Source organism: Oncorhynchus clarkii, chromosome 23, assembly GCF_045791955.1.
Source record: "Oncorhynchus clarkii lewisi isolate Uvic-CL-2024 chromosome 23, UVic_Ocla_1.0, whole genome shotgun sequence".
Lineage (NCBI taxonomy): Eukaryota > Metazoa > Chordata > Actinopteri > Salmoniformes > Salmonidae > Oncorhynchus > Oncorhynchus clarkii.
In genome coordinates, this window is record NC_092169.1 from 41,726,706 (window position 1) to 41,737,260 (window position 10,555).

The 10,555-nt window shown below is 44.2% G+C and overlaps 1 pseudogene; it reads right to left on the reverse strand.

The window, feature by feature from the left end:
- Positions 1 to 4,577: 4,577 nt before the first annotated feature.
- Positions 4,578 to 7,644, reverse strand: LOC139381291 (tektin-3-like; annotated as a pseudogene).
- Positions 7,645 to 10,555: the final 2,911 nt, after the last annotated feature.

Consider the following 10,555-nt stretch of genomic DNA (forward strand, 5'->3'; position numbering starts at 1 on the left):
TTGTTTTGTTGACCATGAGTGTGAGGTTATTTTCCTGACACCACACTCTGAGGGCCCTCACCTCCTCCCTGTAGGCCTTCTCATCATTGTTGGTAATCAAGCCTACTACTGTAGTGTCTTCTGCAAACTTGATGATTGAGTTAGAGGCGTGCATGGCCAGGCAATCATGGGTGAACAGGGAGTACAGGAGAGGGCTGAGAACGCACCCTTGTGGGGCCCCAGTGTTGAGGATCAGTGGTGTGGAGATGTTGTTTTTATACCCTCACCACCTGGGGGCGGCCCGCCAGAAAGTACAGGACCCAGTAGCACAGGGCGGGGTTGAGACCCAGGGTCTCAAGCTTCATAACGTGTTTAGAGGCTACTATGGTGTTAAATGCTGAGCTATAATCCATGAATAGCATTCTTACATATGTATTCCTCTTATCCAGATAGGTTAGGGCAGTGTTCAGTGCGATTGTGATTGCGTCGTCCGTGTACCTATTGGGGTGGTAAACAAATTGGATTGGGTCTAGGGATTCAGATAGGGTGCAGGTGATGTAATCCTTGACTAGTCTCTCAAAGCACTTCATGATGACGGAAGTGAGTGCTACGTGGCGATAGTCGTTTAGCACAGTTACCTTAGCTTTCTTGGGAACAGGAACAATGGTGGCCCTCTTGAAGCATGTGGGAACAGCAGACGGGGATAGGGATTGATTGAATATGTCTGTAAACACACCTGCCAGCTTAACTGCACTTGCTCTGAAGACATGGCTAGGGATGTAGTCTGGGCTAACAGCCTTGCGAGGGTTAACACGTTTAAATGTTTTACTCACATTGTCTGCAGTGAAGGTGAGCCCGCAGGTTTTGGTAGCGTGCTGTGTCAGTAGCATTGTTTTGTCCTCAAAGCGAGCAAAGAAATTGTTTAGTCTGTCTGGGAGCAAGACATCGGTGTCCGCTACTGAGCTGGTTTTCTTTTTGTCATCCGTGATTGATTGTTGACCCAGCCGCATACTTCTGGTGTCTGAGCTGTTGAATTGCAACTCTACTTTGTCTCTATACTGATGCTTAGCTTGTTTGATTGACTTGCGGAGGGAATCGCTACACTGTTTGTATTTGGTCATGTTTCTGGTCGCCTTGCCATGATTAAAAGCAGTCGTTTGCACTTTCAGTTTTGCACGAATGCTGCCATCAATCCACGGTGTCTGGTTGGGGAAGGTTTTAATAGTCACCGTGGGTACAACATCACCGATGCACTTGCTAATAAACTTGCTCACCGAATCAGCATATACGTCAATGTTGTTGTTCGATGCTATCCAGAACATATCCCAGTCCACGTTATCGAAGCAATTTTGAAGCGTGGAATCACATTGGTCGGACCAGAGTTGAACAGACCTGAGCACGGGCGTTTCCTGATTAAGTTTCTGTCTATAGGCTGGGAGCAACAAAATGGAGTCGTGGTCAGATTTGCCGAAAGGAGAGCGAGGGAGGGCTTTGTATGCGTCGCAGAAGTTAGAATAGCAATGATCCAGAATTTTGCCAGTCCGGTTCGCGTATTTGATATGCTGATAAAATTTAGGCAGCCTTGTTTTCAGATTAGCCTTCTTAAAATCTCCAGCTACAATAAATGCAGCCTCAGGATATGTGTTTTCCAGTTTACTTAGAGTAGAATGACGTTCTTTCAGGGCGGTCGAGGTGTCTTCTTTGGGGGAGATATACACGGCTGTGATTATAATCAAATCAAATGTATTTATATAGCCCTTCTTACATCAGCTGATATCTCAAAGTGCTGTACAGAAACCCAGCCTAAATCCCCAAACAGCAAGCAATGCAGGTGTAGAAGAACGGTGGCTAGGACAAACTCGCTAGAAAGGCCAAAATGTAGGAAGAAACCTAGAGAAGAACCAGGCTATGACGGGTAGCAAGTCCTCTTCTGGCTGTGCCAGGTGGAGAATATAACAGAACATGGCGAAGATGTTCAAATGTTCATAAATGACCAGCATGGTCAAATAATAATAATCACAGTGGCTGTTGAGGGTGCAACAAGTCAGCACCTCAGGAGTAAGTCTCAGTTGGCTTTTCATAGCCGATCATTGAGAGTATCTATACCGCTCCTGATGTCTCTAGAGAGTTGAAAACAGCAGGTCTGGGACTGGTAGCATGTCCGGTGAACAGGTCAGGGTTCCATAGCTGCAGCAGAACAGTTGACACACACACACACACACACTCACTCACTCACGCACACACAGTTAAAACAACAGGGATTTCTTCAGCGATAACTCTTTGTTTATCTCTTCTTAGGTCAACCAATTGGAAGGTATTTCCGTAGTGAAACTCTGCTTTAGTTTTGGTGGTGCCGATTGTGATGTTGTCGTACTTCGCTTTAACATGGAGTGAAAGAAGTAGGATTTATGTGGAGTCACAAACAGATTTTCCCATCTGGTAAACCTCACAGCTTAGACCCAGGCCTGCTTACCAGATCTTTCATTGGACAACAGCCGTCCCTGTCTATTGGCTCTGACCTTTGAGATGGATGTCTAGAAAATACATAATGGAAGACACAACAGATGTTTGGATATGAAAAAGAAAGAAGGATGGAGGGATGGAGAAAGAAAAAGAGATGTGTGGGACCCAACTCAAATATCAAGAAAAGTAGGAAAAGGAATGATTTAGTGAGTGTTGCTGTTATAAAAGCCTCCACTCTTCTGTGAAGGCTTTCCACTAGATGTTAGAACATTGCTGAAGGGACTTGCTTCCATTCAGCCACAAGACCATTTGTGAGGTCGGGCACTGATGTCGGGTGATTAAGCCTGGCTCCCAGTCTGCGTTCCAATTCATCCCAAAGGTGTTTGATGGGGTTGAGGTCAGAGCTCTGTGCAGTGAAGTTCTTCCACACCGATCTCGGCAAACCACTTCTGTATGGATCTCACTTTGTGCAAGGGGGCATTGTCAGGCTGAAATAGGAAAGTGCATCTCAAACTGTTGCCACAAAGTTGGAAGCACAGAATCATCTAGAATGTAATTGTATGCTGTAGCGTTAAGATTTCCCGTCACTGGAACTAAGGGGCCTAGTTTGAACCATGAAAAACAGCCCCAGACCATTAGTCCTCCTCCACCAACCTTTACAGTTGGCACTATGCATTCGGGCAGGTAGCGTTCTCCTGGCATCCGCTAAACTCAGATTCATCTGTTGGACTGCCAGATGGTGAAGCGTGATTCATCACTGCGGAGAATGCCTTTCCACTTTCCTAGAGTCCAATGGCGGCGTGATTTAAACCACTGAACTTAAGCTTGTATGCGGCTGCTCAGCCATGGAAACCCATTTCATGAAGCTCCCGATGAACAGTTATTGTGCTGATGTTGCTTCCAGAGTCAGTTTGGAACTCGGTAGTCAGTGTTGCAACCGAGGACAGACAATTTTTACACTCTACTTGCTTCAGTACTCGGCGGTCCTGTTCTGTGGCCTACCACTTCACGGCTGTCATTGTTGCCCCTAGACGTTTTCACTTCATAATAACAGCATTTACAGTTGACTGGAGCAGCTCTGGCAGGGCATACATTTGACGAACTGACTTGTTGGAAAGGATGCCTTTTATGACGATGCCATGTTGAAAGTCTCTGAGATCTTCAGTTAGGCCATTCTACTGTCATTGCTTGTATATGGAGATTACATGGCTGTGTGCTCAATTTTATACACCTGTCAGCAGCGGGTGTTGCTGAAATAGTCAAATCCACAAATTTAAAGGGGTGTCCACATACTTTTGTATAACTAGTGTATATCAGAAATCAGTGACAAGTCCTTGTGTCAGCATTGCTAGTGTCAAGTTTAACTTACAGTAAGTGCATTCATAGGAAGATAGCTGGGTGGGACAACCACATATCACAGTCATAGTAAGTACATTTTTATTTAATAGAGATTAGCCGCAAAGTCAGTGTTAGTAGGAAAAGACAAGATCAATAAACATTCCAAATCTTGATAAACAGAATTGATAAAGATCAATAAAGATGTTTTGGGGGGGAATGTTTACTTCCGAGTATAATAGATTGGCTGATCCCTCCTGATGACCTGGAAGGAATTATTGATATTTCCTTAACCCGTAGGAAGTCCCACCCAGTTGCCTACTCCAAAATGGTGAAAGTCTTTAATGGCGCTGCCCATGCTAAATCAAGCTCTTGGCCATTAGAGTCCTCTATCATTCTCTATGGCCGATCCAAGCCCTCCTGAGCTATACTGCTCTAGTTCCTCAGTGTAGGAAGAACCAGGCCAGAGCACTATAGCTCAGATGGGCTTGCCTGGAACCAATCCAGAAAGGACAATGTGGAAAGCGGAGCCAGAACAGTACAGTTCATGTCGGTACAATAGTGTAGAAACAATAGTCTATATGAATTTACCCAATCCTTATGTGGTGCTCATTGCTATGGGATCCCTGAATTTTCCTTGGCTATGAGCAATGCTCTTGACCAGGAAAGCCTCTGGGCCTCAGTTAGTGTATACAGTACTGTGTCATGGCCAGAGTGTAGCTCGCCACTCTTAGTGTATACAGTGATGTGTGATGGCTTTAGATGTATCCCACCACCCTTAGTTATACTATGTGATAGCTTTAGGTGTATCCCACCAGGCATGTGGTGCTGGCGAAGCTCTTCCTCATGCCCATGCACTTCTCCTGACCAGGAATAGGGAGTTAGCCTTGATGGACAGGTCATGCTCCAGGGCAGCCTTGGTCTTCACCAACTTCTGCAGGGTGTTTTCTGCCTCCATCAGCCTCTCACTCAGCTTGTGGATGGTGTCCTATATCTCCTTCACTTCTCCCAGCAGTCTGGAGATTGGGATGGAAACAGGGACGGGGAACAGGGACAGAGACAAGGACAGGGACAGACAAGACAATCAGATTGAAGAAGTGGTAAACAGAGGATAAAGGAGGGAATGTAAGTGTAAAACATACTGGCTATAAAATACCTACACTTGCCCAAGCCCTACCTGTGGTGTGGGTTGTCCTGCAGAGCTCCACGTTAGGCCTACGTGTCTTCTCATCCAGCCTGGTCTGGGCCACCATCAGGGGGCACTCCTTGTCCCTCAGGGCCTTCTTCGGGCTATCTATTAGCATCTCGGTCTGGAAGATTTCCTGGAGGGTCTGCAAAGAGAAACAGGAGAAAGGTTTGTTGAGATGATCCAGGGAGTAAGGAAACAGAGTAATTTGAGTTGTTTAGGAGGAGAGCAGTTCTAGCGGTTGAAATTTCAATGTTACAACCAGTTTAGAACCGGAACTGGTTGTAATCTGGTTATAATATGGTTGTATTTTTATTTATTTAAGCTTTATTTGACTAGGCAAACCAGTTAAAAACAAATTCAAATTTTCAATGATGGCCTACTCTGGCCAAACCTGGACGATGCTGGGCCAATTGTGCCCCTCCCTATGGGATTCCCAATCATGGCCGGTTGTGATACAGCCTGGATGCGAAACAGGGTGTCTGAGACTCAGTGCCTTAGACCGGTGCGCCACTCGGGAGCCCCCAGTGTAATCTGGTTATAATCTGGCTTTAATCTGGTTGTAATTTGTTTGTAATCTGGTTATAATCTGGTTGCAATTTGGTTGTAATCTGGTTATAATCTGGTTGTAATCAGGTTATAATCTAGTTGTAATCTGGTTGTATGCTCTGGATGTCTTTGCAACCAGTTTTGCCTGCTGGATAAGGGTTTGAGGTAAAGAGTTCAAAACTTGTTGATTTGTTGATTTACACCACACGATCAGGTGATGTGACATTTTTAGTCACCATGGATAAAAGCAAAATCAACCCCAACTGTAACTTTAAATCAAATCAGAAGAACACTGTACTGTATACAATACCCTCCTCTTTCTCATCCCACCATCACATTATCATGTAATCTCATTACCATGAATCACTCCACCACTCCTCAGAACCATCCCTGTCTGACTGACTGGCTGGCTGACTGGCTTAATTAAAGACTGAGTGCCTCACATCATAGCTGCTGTCAATGAATAAGACCAGAGAACTGCTGTGGATAGAGCCCAGCAACCTCCAATTAGCCCTTTAACAACAATGGGCTCCAGTGTCCACTACTCCACTACCCAGGGTATGTATCAGTGGAAAGTGCTGAACACAGGCAATGCAGAGATATCTATTTTTGGTGTCCCTCTTTTGAGAAGACTATTATCTTAGCAGTAAACAGAGTTTGGTGAGTTACTTTGCATGCCTGGCTTCCATAACAAGATGACAGTGCATACAAGGCCTAGACCAGTGGAGAGGGTGATCATTCCACAATACTTACATGGTCTTCGTTTGCATGTCTCTGCCCATTAAACACGGATTGTTAGCCTCAAGTAAAAGGGCATGAAATGAGTTTTATTTTTCTCCTCATTCATTAAACAGTAAAAGCAATTAGATAATAATAAACATTTGTTCTCTATTGTCATAAAAGATTTCACAAAAATGTAATAAACTCTTCAATCGTTTGAGACAAATCATAGACAGCAGCCAAAACTCAGAAATAATCAGCTATGGTATGCAGGCAGTTTAGGATTCCTTCCTTACTACCCCGTGGACCTGATGTTGAAGAACAATGATGTATAGCAAGAAACAACCAAACTGCATCTCAATGAGTTGAATGGAACTGAATGGAAAAGGAACTAGAACATGAGAGATGAACCTGATGGTCATTGGTCAGGGAACCATTAGTCACCTTAGCCAGGTGTGTCTGCAGTCTGTTCTTGGCGTTGGTGGGCTCTGACATACCGTTGGTGAAGGCCACGTTGACCGTGTTGAACTGGTTCCACATCTCGTTGGACGTGGTGTTCAGCAGAATCTCAATCTTGTCACGCAGCTTGTGGGACACCGCACGCTGGCTCTGGGAGTGAAGGATGTTGTCGTCTGTGAACTTAGACACGAGTCGGGCAGGGAGAGGCTGGTCAAGATGGAGAATAAGTACAATAAGGCCACAGTGGTGAGGACTGGAAGGTCCTACGCCAGGAGACACACAGGCGTAGTGGTTACGTTTGGGATTGAGTGCTTTATATTCTAAGAACATTTAACACACCTCTGTCGATAGGTAGATATTCCATTCCAATCACAAAGCTATAAAACATTAACTTCTAAACTTGTGAATGGGTAGGGCCACTGACTCTAGAAGGGTTCAGTCACTCGACCCCTCTGCCCTAAACTAGTGTGTGGGTACTACTCACAAAGGGTCAAGTCTCTCAAACCCTCTGCCCTAAACTAGTGGGTGGGTACTGCTCACAAAGGGTCAGGTCACTCGACCCCTCTGCCCTAAACTAGTGGGTGGGTACTACTCACAAAGGGTCAAGTCTCTCGACCCCTCTGCCCTAAACTAGTGGGTGGGTACTACTCACAAAGGGTCAAGTCACTTGACCCCTCTGCCCTAAACTAGTGGGTGGGTACTACCCTTTGTAGTAGCTGATCCCATCTGACGCATTCCTGAGATGGTGACATCTCTTATCTATCCTCTGAGCTGTCACCTTGTCGCTGATGTCTCTCTCCAGCTCATGCTGAACTGCTCGGTTTGACCTGAGGGAAGTACAGATGTAGGCTCTTAATTTGACCTAAATTGTCACAGCAATATAATCCTGCAGCAAAGGGATTTGAATGTTTAGGGTTCTAGTCATGCAGATCTGCTTTAGCCGACATCCGCATATCGGTTGTAACTGCATTAGACCAGTCAAATCCACAATCCTGGCATTATACCTAAAGTGGACATTGACACTCACTAACACGAGTGGGCGGCTGTGGCTTCATGACAATGATCAAGAGCAGCTGCTCACTGATTTGACTCTCCAACACAGTTCCACCTCTAACACTGCCAAAACATCCGCTATGCAGCTGTCTGCTTTCGCTGGTTAATGCTTGATCTGACTGAATCTAGGCATTAGTCCATAATTTTGCTTGATCGGTGGTTAGGCAACACACCTGCACTATTCACCGTTTTTGTAATTGTTTCAGTAACTTACTGCATTAAAGGCATCACTTTGGGATTTTGGCAAAGTTTTCATACATCCACAGAATCAGATGAACTCGTGGATACCATGTTTCTGCGTCCAGTATGAATAAAGTTAGAGGTAGCTTCGTGAGCCAAAGCTAACTATCATTAGCACAATGAATATAAGTCTATGGGTATCTGCTAGCATGCTGTGTATGTTAGGAATGGTTGTTTCTCACTCATTAACATACAGTTAAAGTCGGAAGTTTACATACACTTAGGTTGGAGTCATTAAAACTCATTTTTCAACCACTCCACACATTTCTTGTTAATTAACAAACTGTAGTTTTTGCAAGTTGGTTAGGACATCTACTTTGTGCATGACACAAGTCATTTTCCCAACAATTGTTCACAGACAGATTATTTCACTCACGTTTACATACAGTAAGTTGACTGTGCCTTTAAACAGCTTGGAAAATTCCAGAAGATTATGTCAGAGGCTTCAAGTAGGCTAATGGACATCATTTTAGTCAGTTGGAGGTGTACCCGTGGATGTATTCCAAGGCCTACCTTCAAACTCAGTGCCTCTTTGCATGACATCATGAAAAAATCAAAAGAAAATTGTAGACCTCCACAAGTCTAGCTCATCCTTGGGAGCAATTTCCGAACGCCTGAAGGTACCACGTTCATCTGTACAAACAATAGTACGCAAGTACAAACACCATGGGACCACGCAGCCGTCATACCGCTCAGGAAGGAGACCCGTTCTGTCTCTTAGAGATGAACGTACTTTGGTGCGAAAAGTGCAAATCAATCCCAGAACAACAGCAAAGGACCTTGTGAAGATGCTGGAGGAAACAGGTACAAAGGTATCTTTGTCCAAAGTAAAACGAGTCCTATATCGACATAACCTGAAATGCCACTCAGCAAGGAAGAAGTCAATGCTCCAAAACCACCATAAAAAAGCCAGTCTACAGATTACAACTGCAGATGGGAACAAAGATCGTACTTTTTGGAGAAATGTCCTTTGGTCTGATGAAACAAAAATGGCCATAATTGCCATAAGGATCATTGTTATGTTTGGAGGAAAAGGGGATGCTTGCAAGCCGAAGAACACCCTCCCAAAAATGAAGCACGGGGGTGGCAGCATCATGTTGTGGGGGTGCTTTACTGCAGGAGAGACTGGTGCACTTCACAAAATAGACAAGATCATGAGGAAGGAAGTTAATGCTTGGTCGCAAATGGGTCTTCCAAATGGACAATGACCCCAAGCATACTTCCAAAGTTGTGGCAAAATGGCTTAAGGACAACAAAGTCAAGCTATTGGAGTGGCCAAAAAAAGCCCGACCTTAATCCTATAGAACATTTGTGGGCAGAACTGAAAAAGCGTGTGCGAGCAAGGAGGCCTACAAACCTGCCTCAGTTACACCAGCTCTGTCAGGAGGAATGTGCCAACATTCAAGGGAAGCAAGTTAAACAATTTAAAGGCAATGCTACCAAATACCAATTAAGTTTTTGTAAACTTCTGACCCACTGGGAATGTGATGAAATAAATAAAAGCTGAAATAAAGCATTCTCTGTACTATTATTCTGACATTATTTTTGTTATAGCTACTCTTTACAGGCCTCCTGGGCCATATACAGCATTCCTCACTGAGTTCCCTGTATTCCTATCGGACCTTGTAGTTATGGCAGATAATATTCACATTTTTGGTGACTTTAATATTCATATGGAAAAGTCCACAGACTCACGCCAAAAGGCATTCGGTGCAATTATCGACTCAGTGGGTTTTGTCCAAAATGTCTCCGGACTTACTTACTGCCACAGTCATACTCTGGATCTAGCTTTGTCCCGTGGAATAAATGTTGTGGATCTTAATGTTTTTCCTCATAATCCTGGACTTTTGGACCACCATTTTATTACGTTTGCAATCGCAACAAACAATCTGCTCAGACCCCAACCAAGGATCATCAAAAGTCGTGCTATAAATTCTCGGACAACACAAAGATTCCTAGATGCCCTTCCAGACTCCCTCCACATACCCAAGGACATCAGAGTTCAAAAATCAGTTAACCACCTAACTGAGGAACTCAATTTAACCTTGCACAATATCCTAGATGCAGTCACACCCCTAAGAATCAAAAACATTTGTCATAAGAAACTAGCTCTCTGATATACAGAAAATACCCGAGCTCTGAAGCAAGCTTCCAGAAAATCCGAACGGAAATTGCGCCACACCAAACTGGAAGTCTTCGGACTAACTTGGAAAGACAGTACCATGCAGTATCGAAGAACAATCCAAAATGTATTTTTGATACTGTCACAAAGCTAACTAAAAAGCATGACTCCCCAAGAGAGGATGGCTTTCACTTCAGTAGTGATAAATTCATGAACTTCTTTGAGGAAAAGATCATGATCATTAGAAAGCAAATTACTGACTTCTCTTTAAATCTGCGTATTCCTCCAAAGCTCAGTTGTCCTGAGTCTGCACAACTCTGCCAAGACCTAGGATCAAGGGAGACACTCATTTGTTTTTGTACTATATCTCTCTTGTCACGGCCTCTAAACCTTCAAGCTGTCAGTATGGGCCCTATTCCACCTAAACTACTGAAAGAGCTGCTTCCTGT